Raw genomic sequence first — 16,371 nt, 5'->3', positions numbered from 1 at the left:
GTGTCTTTCTTCTGCACAACTAAAACAGCCAGGCTCAAACAACCATGCTTCGATGTCGCTAGAGCAAAGTCACACTAATGCTGATGTAAGGGAAGCAGTGAGATTAATTCTTGGAAAGGTCGAAGACTGGTCACATCCATGAGAAAAGGCCTTCTGTCCCCATGATTTATCTGCAGAGTAAGGTTTGCACTGAGCAGTGATGGAAATTAAAGAGGCAGCTTTAGGACATCCACACTGACCCCAAATGGAAATCATTTAGCAGCATACAAATGGCAGAATTGTCATAAAAATCAAATGAGATAATGATGTGGGAACACTTTGTAAACCCCAAAGCCATTTTATAAATGTGTAGTTGTATTATTATTGCTATCATTATTCATCTGCATTATCTGGGCAAATTATATTCCTATCCCCCCCATGTTAAAGTGGGTGTCTGTTTATAACGTGCCACAGCAGGACTGGATTTAAGGTAGGAAGAGTGAAGGAGGAAGATGTGAGTATTCATTCAATATTCTGCGTAATCCTTGGTCCCTGCAATGGATCTTCAAGGTAAGAATTATCTGTTTTACAGATGAGAAACCTGAGCTTGATGACATACCCAAAATCCTATAACAAACACAAACAGAGTTTGGATTCAAATCCAGGTCTGTCCAAATCCCAAGCCCTTTTTCTGTCTTGCCACACTTCCTGAAATCTGCCCATGCAGTCCTCATTCTTTCCTCATGCCCTGCCCTAACTTGGCAGGATGAAAACCTCCTCTTTTCAGGGTGGTTTTTTCCCCCTCCTTGTCTAAGACTAGTGATGAAGTAACATGGAGTCTAAGTAAAAATATCTTTGGGAAGACTGGGAGTCTTCCCAGATTTAATCTTTGAATTTTAATCTGGGGACTGAGAGACCAGGGATGGCTATGCTAGGGTTGACTTGTCACTTGGGTTCCCATTTACAGTCGTCCTGTGTGGCCTGGAGGAGAGTATATTTCACCAGGGGCCCTAAGACCCATGTTCTGGTACAGGCAACACCTCTACCTGCTTTAGGGAGAACATCTACTCTGGCTGTAAAATGGAACTATTAATACCTGTCCTGCTATCCAGGGGTGGGGGGCTAAGATCAAATGAAGTAATATGCTGTGATCTGATATGATCAGATTAGGTCACAGATGCCATAAGAGTTTAAAAATGGCAAAGCACCCCCTCTTCTACACCGCCCCCCGCCCCCGCCCCAGCATTAATGTAAGCTGGTATTTCTTTTTATTGTTATCATTGCCTCTCAGTAGAGCCTTCTCCCAGGGAAAGCCCTATAGTAGCAGGAGCTCCTAATAACGACCCAGGTTTGAGAACAGCCAGAAGGCGAGCAACCCGAAGCCATTTAAAGCAAACCAGAGGAAGTCCAGTGTCTGACTATTTATTTTATGAAGTTAGCGGCTGGATATGTTAAGCAAATGTTTTCTTAATTGTGGCAGTACGAGAAAACAATGGGGCAAGGGCTGCCGGAGACCGGAGTATCAGGCCTCCACCCCCTCTAACCCCCTCCCCCCAAATCTCTAGAGAATGACAGGAAAAAATTAAAGACAGGGCTTTTCTTTTCGTGGTCACATGTCTACGCTGCTGCTGTAATGAGAACCTGCACCAATTAGAAATGTTTCACCTCCTCCCCTCTGCCCCTCCCCGGGCACATTTCAGAGCAGCCGGGGTTGTGGACTCCTGGAGTTTGCCAAACACAGCAAACACGGCTGCGTGAGCTGCTGGAAGGGGCTCTTTCCACTCCCACCTCCCTCCCTCCCTCCTCCGCTCCCTCCCTTCCACACTGTTTTCATTTACTAGGACTTCCTCCTCCGGGCGAGGGAGGGGGAGGAAAGACGCTGCTGGGCGCCTGGGGCGCGAGTGCGTGTGTGTGTGTGTGTGTGTGTGTGTGTGAGAGAGAGAGAGAGAGAGAGAGAGAGAGAGAGGAGTGAGAGGAGTGAGTGGTGGAGTGTAAAATGCTGTAATGGGAGGAAACCGAGCCGCGTCTGAGTGCCCGGGACTGCAGCGGCTGTTCTGATCGAAGTGGCACCTGAGCACACACTTCCCCGAGCAAGTGCGACCTGTACCTGCAGGTACGTGTGGCCGCCGGCCTGTCTGGGCAGTGTGGCTTGGGTGTGTGGTCAACGATAGAGTGAGGCAGCGGTCCAGGTCGGAGTCCCGGGGAGCTGGGAGCCCGGGGTGTGCGGGAGGCACCCGTGTGCGCTGAGGTCCCGCGGTGAGCCGGGTGGGAGCGCCGGTCCCCGGGCGCCGGAGGGGTTGGACGCCCTGGCAGCGGCTGCTTCTCGAAAAGAGGACGGGTGCGGGTGTGAAGCCGAGGGCAGCCGTAGTGCTGCAGGTCATGCTCAGAGGCTCTGGCACTTGCCGGCCGCGCGTGGCGGGGCAGGGGCGGCAGGTCCAGCGGGTGTGGAGTACGGCTCAGCCGTGGACGTTGGTGTCACGTGTGCTCTGTCCATTGGTGCGTGGACCCACTGTGTGCGTGTGGGGAACGTGCCTGGCCCACAGCAGCAGGCACCTGGGCGCTCACAAAAGCTTCGTTTGTGCGTGTACACTCACACTGAAGGTGTTCCACCGGCTGGGCCTTGAGGGGCATAGATGTGTGTGAGATGCCGGGTCCTTGCACCCTCGGGACCTGGCGCCTCCTCCCGGGGGCTCAGCGCGGCTCCGGGCCCGCCGCGGCGGTTCCCAGCCCGAGAGCGTCCTCACCCGCCGGGTAGGTGCGAGCCGCCGCCGGGCGTGCTGCGGGCGGGGGAGGGGAAACGCGCCTCTCCTCGTAGCACGAGGCCCCGCCCCCGCCTCCCGGCCCGCTCACCTGGCCTCGGCCGCCCACCTGCTCGGTGGGAGGGGCGTGTCCGGGGGCGTGGTCTGGCGGGCCAGGCGGAGCCCGGCAGTGCCCGGCTGAGGGCGGGCGGCGCCTCATTCCAGGGATTCCTCGCGCTTCCGCGCTCGCGTCCGCCGCGGAGCCGGCTCGGCGCGCGCCGCCCGCGTGTGCGTGTGGGTGTGCGGAGGGGGAGTCGGTGCGGGAGCGCGGGCGCGAGCGCGCCTGTGCGTCGGCGCGCCCTCGGAGTGCGCCCCGCGCGCCCGGCGGTCCCGCCTCCACCCCGCGGCTGCCCCCCAAGGGGCCCGGCCGGCTCGAGGCGGGCGAGCCCAGAGCCGCCCGGCGGTGAGTGCAGGAGGACCCGGCCCGCGAGGGCTGGCCTGCGGGGGAACTCCGGGTGGGCTGACTTGGGCAGGACTGAGGACGTCCTCCTAGAGGGAGGCGGCGGCTGGTTTTCGCGGGGCAATTCGAGGCTCCGGGTTGGAGCCGAAGCTCAGGGACTCTTAGAGGGAGGTCCGGCTCCTGGGGGATCCCGCGAGCAAGGCGTCCTGGGAGTGCGAGGCGCGGCGCTGGGAAGGGGGCTCGGCGCGCCCTGTAGACGCTTGGTCCTGACCGGAGGCAAAGGAGGGCTGGGTGCAGGACTGAGGGAAGGGGCTGAGGATGGGCTGCTGGGACGGGTCTCTCTTTTCTCTTCCTGTACTCCCTGACCCTCTCCAAAACAGAATGGCACACTCTTCCAGCACCGAGTGCAGGCCTCAACGAAACGCAAACGTCTTTTCCTTTTTTTTTTTGCTTAAAGTCTCCTTTGATTCCTGACACTGAGGCATTGAAATGTCTTAGGTTAGGATGACAGTACTTGCTGGGGCTATTAACTTAGTTTCTTTGCTCTTTACTGGCATATAGTCATCTATTTAATGTTGGAGATTTAAAAAATCGGTTTCACTTTGATCATTGGTGCTGTATGTTTGCTGGTTGTATTTCCTTCTTTGTGGTTAATAAGAACCAGCAGCCCCGGGGCCACTTCTAGCTTTTATCGCAGCTAGTTGCTCCCTCTGTTTGAAAGGTACTATCTTCCAATTTGTAGATTTTGCAAATCTTTTTCTAAATCCAAGAATAAAGGCGAAGGCTTGCATTTGTTTCCTCTGAACTTTCAAAGACAAAACCAAGAAACGATACTTTTCTATTAGTATTTGAAGGTACGTTTTGCATACCATTTTAGCATACCAAACTTTAACTCTTTCCTCTAGTCCACTAACTTGCAATGTTCATTGTTTCCTCCTTGCCGCGCAAGACTGTGAGGAGTAGCGTGGGTAGTTGAAAGAGAGCTTAGGGGTACAGCCTTATGGGGTACGACTCGAACTTGGAACAAGTTGTTTATCGTCTTTAAATCTCAATGCTTTAATTTTAAATAATGCATTTAGAAATACTTTCCTTCAGAAGTTTGTTGTCTTATACTCAAGACACAATTTTGTGTTGGTTGATTGGTTGATTGTTTTTCTTCTGTGTGTTTCCTGTTGCATCTGGCTGAAAATCATCTCCCTCATGGTAGAAATGATGTAAACCCCTCAAATAGTTATTTGATTTTCGTGCACGTTTAATCCCAGGCTGATTTCCCCTGCCACTGTTTTTGTCACAGTTTGGGGCAGCTTGCTTTTGCTTTCCATTTGGAAGCTAATGGAAACTAATTTTTATGTTGACCAAACACAATACAATTAAGAAGATAATTCTGCTATAAATAACCATGGACTACATTCCAAAACTGTGAATGTTGTAGTAAAAACAGCTCTGGCTTATTTCTGGAGATTTGATTTTAACTCCAATCTCTGTCACCTATTAAGTTTGTGACCAGAAGAAGTTACTTCTACTTACCCTTTGTATTTGATTTTCTTTTTTTTTTTCTTTTTTTTTTTTTAAAGATTTTATTTATTTATTTGACAGAGAGAAATTACAAGTACACTGAGAGGCAGGCAGAGAGAGAGAGAGAAGGAAGCAGGCTCCCTGCTGAGCAGAGAGCCCGATGCGGGACTTGATCCCAGGACCCTGAGATCATGACCCGAGCCGAAGGCAGCGGCTTAACCCACTGAGCCACCCAGGCGCCCCTGTATTTGATTTTCTTTCTGTGAGAGGGTAATAGTATTTGTTCCCAACATATCACAGAAGTTCAGGAATTGGAGGGAATAATGTGCTTTGAAAGTAGTTTGTATTATGTTATTATAGAAGCCTTTAAAGATTTGAGAGAGCTTCTTAATGACAGTTGTTGCCCCTTCCCCCAACTGATTTAGTACTATGAGTTTATCTGAAGAGTTTAACCGTTCTTACAGACATGATCATTATGAAACCAAAACTTTCACTTTCAGATGTTCTGTTTGACAAGAGTGCTGTAAGGGGAAATTCCTTTTAACTGCTTATGGAGTCAGCCTTGTTGAGAACCTTTGGTGGTTGCCAAAACAAATCCCAAGGAAGATTTTACTTTGTGTCTTTTCTCAGCATCTTTCCTGGGTAGTTTTGCCATACAGGTTCTAGTTTGCCTTCCTGAAATATAAGTAAAGTAACTATGACTTCATAAAATAATAAGAGTTGTAAATTCAGGAGGTAAAATTCACATACATTGGGGAAAATTTTAATGTAACTACAATTTCGACACTGTAGCAGTCTTAACACATATCAAGTCTGGTGTTTGGCCTGTGTTAGGTAAGCTCTTGCAGAACCTGGTGAGAGAAAATATTTGTGTGTTAAGTTTGTGCATAACTGAAGCTCATTTGTGATTGTTTTAGGGAGGCCATCTAAACTAAAGGTAATGAAGTCGATATGAGCCTAATAGGAGAGAAGAGGGAATGCTGCCAACAGTCTGTAGCCATTTAGATTCTGACCATGTTAAAACAACTACAGCAACAACAACTGCTTAGAAATTGGATTGCCACTGGGATGTCTGGGTGGCTCAGTCAGTTAAGAGTCTGCCTTTGGCTTGGGTGATGATCCCAGGGTCCTGGAATTGAATTCCGTATCGGGCTCCTTATGGGAAGCCTGCTTCTCCCTCCACCTCTGTTCCCACTGCTTGTGCGTGCGCGCGCACCCTCTCTTTCTCTCTCCCTGACAAATAAATAAGATCAAAAGAAAGAAGGAAGGAAAGAAAGAGAAAGAAAGAAAGAAGAGAAGGAAGAAAGAAATGGGCTGCCAAATATTGAGTATAAACTGCCAAGGTAAGAAAAGCAGGAGCATAAGTGGGAGGTGCTGAAACCAGAAAAATTCTTGCTACCCGGGACGCAGTATGACAGTTGCTTTGCAAAGGAGGAAAACCTTGTAAAATGCATTGTCTCATGCCTCAGGTCTGATAACCAGATACGGTGCCTCCTTGGATTTCTTACTTCATCTGCTTACCAAAATTTATTTGGAAGCCTGAAGCTGAACTTGCAAGACTTTCTCTGTCACTCTGCACATGCACTGAGTGGTGAAAAATACGAGTCTACCTAAGTGCACACTTCTCAGGTGAGGTCAGACAAGGCAAACTACTCTGACTTCTTGTTTCAGTTCTCACACTGTACTCCCTACCTGTGGTCTATTTAGTGCCATATTTTTCTCCTTTGGGGCTTTTTGTTGGTTTTGGTGTTTACAGTGGCCCTCCCAGCATAGTGATCCCAGGAGCAAGGAGGCTGTGATGTGCCTTTTAGAAAAAATACATGGTGGGGGCAACCTGGGTGGCTCAGTGGGTTGAGCCTCTGCTTTCAGCTCGGGTCACGATCTCAGGGTTCTGGGATCGAGTCCCGCATCGGGCTCTCTGCTCGGCGGGGAGCCTGCTTCCCCCTCTCTCTCTGCCTGCCTCTCTGCCTACTTCTGATCGATCTCTCTCTCTGTGTCAAATAAATAAATAAAATCTTTAAAAAAAAATACATGGTGAAAATATGTGCATTAGATAAGCTTCATTCGGGCATGAATTATAGTGCTGTTGGCCATAAATGCAATGTGAATGAATCAGTAATAGATATCACATAAGGTGTCTTTAAACAGAAACACACCTAAAAACAAGATTTGTTGATCAGTTGACAAAAATGTAACCAGTGGCTCAAAGGAACCTAACCATGTGCTTCCCCTAGGAGCAGTGGCTCAGTGTTCAGTAATTCACCGTTCTTGGAGACTTTAGAGAGCATGGCTGCGTGAATGATGAGAATTGAGCATATATACTGATGCTGATAAGTAGAGTGCTTCCTAATGGTATAGTCTGTCATGGGTTAGAAGGTTTTATCAAGGCTTTAATAGGCTGAGTTGAGATTTTGGAACAGTGGACAGTTAGACTTAGATATTATGGGAAGTATGCCACCTTAGACTTTGATGCAAATTCATGTCTCTCATTCTTGGGGGTAAAAGGTCCCTGAGAAGGATGCCTGGGTGGCTCAGTGTGTTGAAGATCTAACTCTTGATCTTAGCTTAGGTCTTGATCTCAGAGTTGTGAGTTTGGGCCCCATTTTGGGCTCCACTAAACAAACAAACAAAAAGAAACCCCAAAACAGACTGAGAGGAAGGGGGCACCTTAGGACTTGTGAATAGGAAATTCTAAGTTTCCAAATAAAAGAAATGGCTGGAACAGGCATATCCAGAGTAAATTAAAAAACCCAGCCAGTTTCCTTTATTTCATATGCTGTGCTGTAGGCCAGCATATGAGGCACCCAGGTACCCCAAGGATACTTCATTTTTATCTGACAACAGTGTCAAGAAATGATGGGAATCGGTAGTCTGCTCAGAAATCCAGACTTGAATTTTATTTTTTTTTTTTACTTAGACACATGTTAGTGTGGGCCCGTACAGTTCCTGGGGGATCCTTTGGGGGAGATAAGTAGACTTCAGCCAGCAATGAGGATTTTTTACCAGCACCAGGCAGTCTCACATAAAAGGTCAGGAAATATGCTGTAACCTAAGTTTAGTTGTGCAACATTGGGCTTGCTATATACATGACTCTCAACTGGCACATGACTTAGCTTTCATACTGTCTGTGCAGGTGTAGAGCTGACACTGATACCAAACTGTATTATAGGACCGGAGGATTTAGTTTCTGCATGGTAGCACTGCTTGGCAGCTCCTGTTGCCAGGGTCATCAAGACGACTAAATATCATATCCTGGGGGAGGGGCGGTCAAGGGGGTCCATAGAACCATGCTTTGGGCCATTTTAGCATCGGAAAACCTGAAGTGGTTGAGTTGAGCATTGGTTCAGGAGTTTCCATCCAGAGTGGTACCCTTTACTCAGCCCCCGCTGTCTGGGATCTCAGTCTCTATTGAGATGATGGGAGGTGGAGACCAGAAGTAGGCATAGCTGAGTTGATGGCAGACACCTGAGCTTACCTTGTTTCGCCATCTAATGAATCCCACTTTGGAGGACCAGAGATGGATGGCTGCCCAACCCGTAGACTGCCTCCTGCAGAGCTTTCATAGGAGGGGCCTTATATCATTATGAAAGGGTATAAGACTGTCCCAGCTTGCCAGGTTTTATTAGTTTTCTAGGATGGAAGGACTGCCATCAGCTGACTCTTATTCTGGGGCTTCTGTTTGAGATTGGTAGGCACCTAAAAGCCCAACTAGGGATTTTATACATATGTATTTTCAGTTCTCTGGAAATAAGCATAGAACGTTTAGGCATATTGTTCAGATTTAATACACTTGGCCTTGGAATAGATTTTCAGGAGTGGCTATGAGTAGAAGTGAAGAACCGGGTGTAAGTGGAAGCTGGCCAGGCCCTGACACGGTACTTGGTGGGGTGCTGTACATTAGGCAGTAGGGGTCAGTTACACATACCAGCCCTATGCCCAGGTGAGGAACATAGGCCTGGCAGAGGATCCATCTGTTCATGCTTTCTTTGGCAGTATGACTTTTTCTTCTTCTTCTTTTTTTTTAAAGGTTTATTTGTTTGTCAGAGAGCATGTGCCTGAACAGGGGGAGCGCAGGAAGAGGGAGAAGCAGGCTCCCCGCTGAGCAAGGAGCTCAACCCAGAGCCCTGTCCCAGGACCCTGGGATCATGACCTGAGCTGCAGGCAGCTGCAGACCAACTGAGCCACCCAGGCATCCCGACAGTATGACTCTTGGAAGAGTGTTTTGAGTAAGGGTTGGCCTCTCTTTAGTAGTGTGGTGTACAATTTACAGTTGTGAGAAATACAAATAAGGAGCAGATTTGAAAATATCATTCACTGTTCCCATCATTTCTTGACACTGTTGTCAGATAAAAATGAACTATCCATAATAGTTATCCATGGGAGCTCAACAGCAGGTTCTCTTGAGCGTGACTAAGTGGAAACTGTCCTTCCTAATACTGAAGTCGTTTTCAGAGCCTGAAGCCTTGAGGGCTTCCCTTTAATTGCTCTGTAGCTGTGGAGCGGGTGGTGGCCAGGGTCACTAGTTCCACTCTCAGAACCCGCTGACTGTGAGCATTTTTCCACCTGGCTTGCTTACCATTCCTGAGACTCCATGCCTGTCTCTCCTCAAAGAAAGTAAAATACGCCATTTTCTCATTTGTAAGAGGGGAGGGTTGGTTTCCCTTTCCTCGCTTTAGAAACTGTGAAGTTATTGGCTGATGTATCTCAAGTTATAGGGGAGGTACACAGACTGGAAGTCTTGCCTTGGTTGATGATAGAAGGGGTTTCTTTTTGGGAAGGGAGGTATAGCTTAATAAAAAACTAAAAATAAATAACTGCTTTTTCTCCAGAAGTCTTTATGAAAATCAGCTTAAGTGTAGTAAAAATAGCACGGATGGTGAGTCAGGGGACTTGGATTCTAGTCTTAGTTTCTTCAGGAAGTCACTTACGTTCTCGGCACTTGGGTTTTTCATCTGCAGAAGAATAGTAATAATCCTCTTTGGCCAAATTACGGCGAGAATCCAGTGAAATAATTTACGTGAGTGTGTTTTGGAAAAGCATGTGCTTTACAGCCTTATGTGGTGGCCGGAGTTTCGTTGTATCATTTAGTCCACAGGACAAGTTTGTGACTTAGGAAGTGAGCAACATTATTGCCAGTTTCTTTAGGTGAGGGACCTTGGGCCTGGAGAGGTTAAATGGCTGGCCCATACAATCAGGCTTAGGCTTGTAGAGCAAAGCCTAGAACAAAGTGGTGGTTGTTGACTGAACAAGTGTAAGTGTTAAAATAGGGCTCAAGTCCTGGCTCCATTGATTTAACAGATGGTAAAGTGTGAGAAAAAAAAAAAAGGATCGCACAAACAAGATATTTTGAGCAAGAACATAGAGGAATGGTTGAGAATTGGGTGTTAATGGGAAGAATGTGTGTTGCAAGAAGTTAGTGGGGCATCAGCTGGACACACTATGGAGAAGAAAACAGTGAGGAGGGTAATGCTCGTCTGTATGATGTGCCCAAAGTCATGCTTCCATGTGGCTGCCAGAACCTGGTGATGATTTGGTCTGAAATTTTATTTCAGTTGTCCTCCTCACTGAGATGGGCAGCTGGCCAAATTGACCACAGTGTGATATATATTTCGTTTATGTTACTTCTGTAAGGTCTGGGTATAGTTTGTTTTGTTTTGTTTTGGATATAGTTTTAATAGAAATAGGAGATACACAATGAAAGCCTCTAAATTCTTGATGGCCAAAGGGCCATAATCCCCTGCTATGGTGTGAGGGTTCATACTCCTAAACTTGCCCTCCAGTTGTGCTTTATTAGCTGAGGCTGGTTTAGATTATCCCAGGAAGTGGACCTGATTGCAGGGGATAGAGGGATGGAGCAGGACCAATAGGAGTTAGAGATCCTGATTAGCGTGCTTCTGGAAGCTGGAGGTGTCATCAGTATCTCAGGATAGTGATGTCTTCCTGTTTGTGTTTTTTGGCCAAGTGACAGTGTGGCAGGAACATCAGTTTGAATGTGCTTCTCCCCACTCCCACTGGTTTCCCGCCCTTGCTAGGGTGGTTGCTCCATGTTCTCCTAGTCTTCCCCAAATTAATATGTAGTCAGGCTACTTCCTGGCAGAGCCACGGAGTGAGGCAGGCCTGGTGCTGTAGCTTTCACTTGGGAAATCTCCTTAGAACATTTCTGTAACATGTCTTGAAATTCTGTTCTCTTGCCTGGAAAAAAAAAATCGAATACACCCTGTGATTCTATTTCCAAGATAGGTGCTTTTGTCCTCTTGTTGATCAAAAAGGGACAGTTCTTTGTGGAAGTCCAAAATAATGGCATTCAGATTTATAGCTGAGCTTTTCATTCGCACTGAATGTCCCTACATTTCAGTAGCTTTAGAACTGATCTGTTATTCTCTATTCTCCACCTTAAGCTTTTTATTAGTTTTGGCAATAAGGGAGCTTGAAGTAGAGCATATGGGCTGGCAGAGAAAATACAGACCATTGCTTGCAAAATGAAACAAAATGTATGTTCTGTTCATGATGACTTATGGTCATATTTGTCAGTCATCCCCAGGAAAGGTAAATGGCTAGACTGGAAATGAGTTGCAAGAGGGTAGAACACCTTCACAGGTGCACATGATGTCTTTTTCCAAAACCACTTTCTTTTCACTTGAATGATGTTATGTTTCAGGTGTGAGCATTTCAAGTGATTGCATTTTTGGTTACCATGATACTATAAAGTGGAAACCATCACGGAAAGGAGAACAAAGGAGAACGTGCTACTGGGATATACTTGGCTTTATTTTCTGGATGCTGCGTAATCTTTGGCAAAAGGTAGTAGATGATTTATGGTTCATAAAGGATGTATAATAAACCAGGCGTCCCTCTCCCCTGTGTAAGACCATTCAGCCTTGCACTGAGAATAAAGTCTCAGTTTGTCATACCCCACCAGTCACTACTTTGCCCCACCTTGTGGGCACCTTGTGTGCCCTGAACTGAGGTCATTCCCTCCAAATCTCCAAGCCCAGCTTGGGTTTGTTGGGTGTTTTGCAAATGCTCTTTGTCTCCTTCCCCCCTGCCTCCCTTTGCAAGACTGATTCCTCTCCTTGAGGTCTCAACTTTCCTTCATCTCAGAGACGTCGCCGCTGTGTAAAGTGGTGGTCAGCACCCTTTTTCAAAACATTTACCATCATCATTTGCAGTTTATTTAATATGTTTGCAAAAATTTTGACAAAGATTATTTTAATACATATAAAGCCTATCCACTTCTTATAACACCCTGTGAAGGATAATAGGAATTCATATTCCCATTTTACAGACGAGGAAACAGACCCACAGAGGTAAAGTCATTTTCCAGGGACACGCAAATAGGAAGCGGCTGAGCCCAGTTCAAACTCAGATGGTTTGGTGTCTAAAGATCATCCTCTTAAATAACCACTATGCTAACTTGTCTCTCAGTGTGGTGTGACCCTCCATCAAACACTGTAACCATTGTCTCCCTCCAATTCCCACAACTTTACTAACGTGTTTTTTTTTTTAATTGCGATGTGAATATTGTAGAGCTGTAAAACCCTTAAGGTTTTTTTTTTTTTTATTTTCATAAGGTTTAAAAATTTTTTTATTACTGTTTTCTTCCACCTGTATTTGCTTAGGTCTTTTGTGGCTAGATAGTTGCTGGCCTTCATCTCCCACCTGCATATATTGTACCAGCCCTATTGTCCTTCTCTCACACCTGGTTCCTGTCGAAGCCTCCTAACTGATCTGGTTCTACTGACCTCTCACTTCACTCTGTCGTGTCAGACCATCTTCTCCAGAACTGCTAAACAAGGATCTCTCGTTAATATCAGATCACCAGCCTGCTCAGAGACTAAATAGTAGCTCCCTCTTGCCTACCATGTTCAGTGTAAACCTGTCCAGCTAGCCTTTGGCTTGTTCCTACAGCCACCCACATCGCGCTCACCCACACTTAACTTCTCCTTCTCTTAACCAGGACTCTCTGTTCTGACCAGAATGGTCTCAGTTTCCCTGTCTTGGGTTTTCATTCCTGTCTCTGCACCTTTCTTCAGGCTTTTGATCCAACATGACCGTACATGTAAGGATAAGACAGGGTCCTTGCGCCCAGGAGATACTCCGACACTGCGAGCCAGGTGAGTAAGAGAGGTCAGGGAGGAGCATGACAGCCCGAGGGAGAGAAATTAGGGAAGGAGATCTTTGAAGTGGCTTTTTGAAGCACACACATGTCTGCTCGAAGCAAAGAGTAAATGTTCACAAGGTATACTCTTCAGCTGACTCTGATCTCTCTTTTATCAGACAATACACACTCTGGTCTTAAACTATTTCTTGTCTTTTATTCTCTTTTAAATGTGTCTGTTCGTTACCCCATTCCTTTAAAAAAATTTGTCTGTTAATCTATTCTTTATACTTTAGGTTCGCCAATAAGATCATAACTCCTTGAAAGCAAAGATTGTATCTTCTGTTTCTCTTTTACTTCTCCCGAGTACTTCCCTGAACTCAGGATAATTGTGTAATAAAAATTGGTTGGTTTCATTAAGTAAGGCTGCAGCAGATGGCAGGTGCCTTGTAGGTGAACCTTAAACACCTAATCCCTTACCTGCCTGCTTTGAACGTTAAGTTGCTTGGAGGTTTGGATTTCATGGTATCTGAGTAAACTTAAATATGTAATGTCCTATGATGCTAGAATTCTGCATCTACTTCTTTGCGTATTTGATGTTTCTATGTTTTGGTATTTTGCTTCTGTGGGTAACACTTAGGTGTATAATTTTTGTAACTTAAGGGATATGTTAACGTGTATCTGTTTGAGGTTAGAATTTTCACCAGGTGAGAGGAGAGTTAAGACTGTGTGATTGGGACGGGTGTGTCCTTCACAAGCTTTGTCCTTCAGCTTCACCGGGAAATTAAGGAATTTGAGTCTAAATACTGTATTCTGGAGTAGAATGTTTATCAGCATTAACTTAATCAGAATAAAAGACTTTAAGTCCAGTTCTTGCCTGAATAGGAAACTGACTTAGATGAAGAGAATATAACTGAGTTCTTAAGAGCTGAGCAAACCTTTTCCTGTCCTTCTGTTCAAACTGTTCTTTGCGTTCTTTACCTTTGAACAAGTTCAAAAGGCCTTACTCCCAAGAGATGATCTTTTCTGTTTTACCAAGAAGATTGGGAATGTGAATGTCATTTTTTTTCCTTCTGATTTTACTCATGTTCCCTTGTCTCTGGAAAAAAAAAAAAAAAAGACATGAACTGTGGTTGATGACATTGCTGCCCTCACTGACAGCCTGCTTTGACTTTCCACTTATATCTTCCCCTGCCCCCCACTGCCCCATTTCTGGTATTGCGATTTATTTATTTTCCAACCCCCTTCACCTATCCCCTTCCCCCTCCCCGTGCAACCTCCAAACTATTTGCTGGCTCTGAGTTTGTTTTCTCGGTTTCACATTGGAGCAACTCTCAAGTATTTGTCTTTGTCTGCTCATATTTCCAGACCTGTCAGTCTGTCTCCAGTGTTCTCCTGTCCCCACAGCTCCTGTAATGCTGCATAGCTGTATCTTTCCAATTGTTTACCTTGCCTTTGGCTTCCCGTTCCATAGAATGGGACTACGTGATGCTACCAGGATAATTTTCATTATCAATGGCCAAGCTAGTTCTCTGCTCAGAGATTTCAGTGGCTCCTTAACGCACACAGGATCAAACCCAAGTCTCAGTCTGTCCACAGTGTGGCCCCAGTCAATTCCCATCCCTGTCTCTTACTTCCTGTCCTTGTTTTACTCTTTTTTTTTTCTAGCCAATCGGGGCAACTTGTTCCTGAATAGATTCTTCTTTTGTTCTTCTTTGGAAGAACTTATATATCCATACTTCAGAGGCTCTTAGTTCTGTTTTCTCCACAAAGTCTTTCAGAATTCATTTGTATTTTTTTTCATCTTTATTTCCTTATTTCTATAGGGCTTTGTTTATACCACTGCTTTGGTACTTAACATGTCTTCCCTTAATCCATTATTTTCCTAAGTGTTCCCAGTAGGAACAGTGCAGTTTGAGCCATCAAAAGAAATGAAATCTTTTGCATCCACATTTGCAACAATGTGGATGGAACTAGAGGGTATTGTGCTGAGCGAATAAGTCTATCAGAGAAAGACAGTTACTATATGATTTCCCTGATATGAGGAATTTGAGAGGCAGGACGAGGGGTCGTATTGGGTAGGAAAGGAAAAAATGAAACAAGATGGAATTGGGAGGGAAACAAACCGTAAGAGACTCTTAATCTCACAAAACAAACTGAGGGTTGCTGGGGGGTGGTGGCAGGGATAGGATGGTTGGGTGATGGACATCGGGAAGTGTATGTGCTATGGTGAGTGCTGCAAATTGTTTAAGAGTGATGATTCACAGACCTGTACCTCTGGGGCAAATAATACATTATATGTTAGTAAAAATAATGAAAAAAAAAAAAAGAATGGTGCAATTTAAGAGATTTCTTTCCTTTTCCTTTTCTTTCCTCTTTCCTTTCCGTTTTCCTTTCCCCTCTCCTTTTCTTCCCTTCCCCTTTCCTTTCCTTTCTCTCCATGCCTGTGTTGAGACCATGAGGTTGAGAGTGACAGGCTCTACTGACTAAGGCAGCCAGGCACCCAAGGGATTTCATATGTAGAGAGCTACTATCCCTACTTCCTAAGCCTCATGCAGAAGGAAGGCATAGCAACATATTTGAAGTGTGCACAGGAAGGAAAATAAGCAGCTTAATTTGGCTTACTTCAGCATTTCCCAAACTTCTAAAAATTTTTTTTTCTTATAAAATAGAACATACAGTGCAAAACACTTTGGAAGATACTTAAACTAGATTCTTGTAGGCCTGTCTGTTGTACAGATTGGAAACTCTTTGAAAATAACTACTGGCCTTTTATTATTTTCCTGCCTTAGCACCTTGTAGATAGTTAACGTTTATTAAATGAAGTTGCATTGCCGGGCAAGACTTAATGTTTCTTTGGAGACCTGAAATATGATATTAACAAAGCAAGCTGATCTCCCATGTCTTGTAACTGACACATATACAGTCAGTACTCAGTGCCTTTAAAAGGGTGTACTTAAGTTGCACTAATAAGGTGTGCCTTTTTTTCCAATAATTGTGTGTGCCTGTGTTTGTGTGTTCATGTGTGTGTGTGCATGTGTACTTGTTTAAATAACCCAGAAAAGGAAAATTGGGCAAAGTGGCCTGATTTTCTAGGTTTTTCACCATCTTTGAATCTTTTGCAGTCTTTGCTTTTATATGTATGCTGTAATTTAAGAAAACAAAATTTAAAGTAAAACCTAGGCTTATTAAAAAACACAGCACTAGGTAAATTGGTGATGGGTTGTGGTGATAGGAAGTACCATACAAATATGGTATTTTATTTATTTTTTAAAGCATTTTATTTATTTTGGAGGGAGAGAGGCAGAGTGAGAGGGAGAATCCCAAGTAGGCTCCACACCCAGCATGGAACCCAACATAGGGCTTGATCTCACAACCCTGAGATCATGACCCAAGCTGAAACACAAGAGTCGGATGTTCAACCGACTGAGCTACCCAGGCGCCCCCATAATATGATATTTAGAAACCAAGATTCCTATTGGAATGGAAAATACCAGTTGCATTGGAATTCACAGACCTTTCATGAGTACATCGAATATATAGTGATATGGTCATGCAGAGTCTCCGCTAAGGAGGTGAAT

The 16,371-nt window shown here is 45.3% G+C and overlaps 1 protein-coding gene across 4 annotated transcripts in view; it reads left to right on the top strand.

The window, feature by feature from the left end:
- The first annotated feature begins 1,907 nt into the window (after window positions 1-1,907).
- The window catches only part of VGLL4 (vestigial like family member 4), a 158,051-nt gene continuing 143,587 nt past the window's right edge, over window positions 1,908-16,371 (top strand). Inside the window, exon 1 of one of the 4 annotated variants that reach the window (XM_032327374.1) lies at window positions 1,908-2,092. The gene's annotated coding sequence lies outside the window, so the exon portion shown is untranslated. Of the gene's footprint in view, window positions 2,093-2,931; window positions 3,181-5,941; window positions 6,036-11,474; window positions 11,494-16,371 lie in introns of those variants that run through there. The other 3 variants (XM_032327397.1, XM_032327379.1, XM_032327387.1) reach the window with 3 other exon arrangements.

Source organism: Mustela erminea, chromosome 1, assembly GCF_009829155.1.
Source record: "Mustela erminea isolate mMusErm1 chromosome 1, mMusErm1.Pri, whole genome shotgun sequence".
Classification (NCBI taxonomy): domain Eukaryota; kingdom Metazoa; phylum Chordata; class Mammalia; order Carnivora; family Mustelidae; genus Mustela; species Mustela erminea.
This window is presented reverse-complemented; position numbering and strand designations above follow the sequence as displayed.